The following is a 1,399-nucleotide window of genomic DNA, read 5'->3' on the forward strand; positions in this document are numbered from 1 at the left end:
TCCATAACCTCAGATTGACACTTCCACCTAACTTGGTGTTATCCACAAACTGACTGAGGGAGCACTCAATACCCTCATCCAGATCATGGATAAAGACATCGAACGGAACTGGACCCAGCACTGAGTTCCAGAGACACCATTTGTGACCGGCCTCCAACTGGATTTGACACCATTCCCCACCACTCTTTGGGCCCGGCCATCCATCCAGTTCTGCCTCAGCAGAGGGTTTCCTCAAGCAGATGGTTCCTCAAGCAGAAAGCTGTGAGAAACGGTGTCAAAGGCTTTCTTAAAGCCCAGGTCCACCACATGCACTGCCTTTCCCTCATCCACCAGGTGGGTACACTTGTCATAGAAGATCAGGTTCGTTTGGCAATAATTTTGAATTAATTCTTTGCTTTTTTGTAAAAGTGCAGGATGTGCCCATCAGGCCCTCGATCTGGGCTGCCAAGACAACGGGCGCAACCATGCTCTTTCCAGATGGAAGCAGACAGGAGACGAGTGATAAACCTGCTCTTAATTAAATATTTGTCTTGCAATTACACACTTCTGAGTAATTATCGCCATCAAGACAAACACCAACTGGATTACACAGAGAAGAGACAGATGGTAAAGGTTAATGGGTCTTCTTGTCCCTTTGCAGTTATTCCCAAAATAGTGCAGAGGGAAGGCCAGGAAGTCCAGAAAGCTGCTGCTGCTATGGGTAAGAACAAGCCCATTGAAGGACAAATTAGCCTGAACTGGCAGAATCTGGCTTTACAGGACTGAGAGAATCATAGAATCATCAGGTTGGAAAGGACCCACTGGATCATCAAGTTTAACCACTCCTAACACTCCCTTAAACCATGTCCCCAAGAACTTCATCCATTTGTTCCTTAAACACCTCCAGGGAAGGCGACTCAACCCCCTCCCTGGGCAGCCTCTGCCAGTGCCCGATGGCTCTTTCCATGAAGAATTTCTTTCTGATACTCATTAAGGATGCACTCAATGCCTTCATCCAGGTCATCAACAAAGATATTGAACAGGGCTGGACCCAGTACCGAGCCCTGAGGAACTCCACTTGTGACTGGCCTCCAGCTGGAGTTAACTCCATTGACCACCACTCTCTGGGCCCGGCCATCCAACCAGTATTCAACCCAGGAGAGTGTGTGTCCATCCAAGCCAGAGGCTGACAGTTTCTGAAGCAGAATGGTGTGAGAAACTGTGTCAAAGGCTTTACTGAAGTCCAAGAAGGCTACAGCCACAGCCTTTCCCTCATCCAGTAACACCACTGGCTTGAGCGGTATGGGATGCCAGCAAAGACCATCAGAGCCAGTGCCGCTGCACGATACTCACCGTGCGACCACATGGGTGTTACAGCTCTGACTGGCTTCTTGTGGCTTACATCTCACCGTGGTCCCCG

This window comes from Cuculus canorus, chromosome Z (assembly GCF_017976375.1).
Source record: "Cuculus canorus isolate bCucCan1 chromosome Z, bCucCan1.pri, whole genome shotgun sequence".
In the NCBI taxonomy this organism is placed as follows: domain Eukaryota; kingdom Metazoa; phylum Chordata; class Aves; order Cuculiformes; family Cuculidae; genus Cuculus; species Cuculus canorus.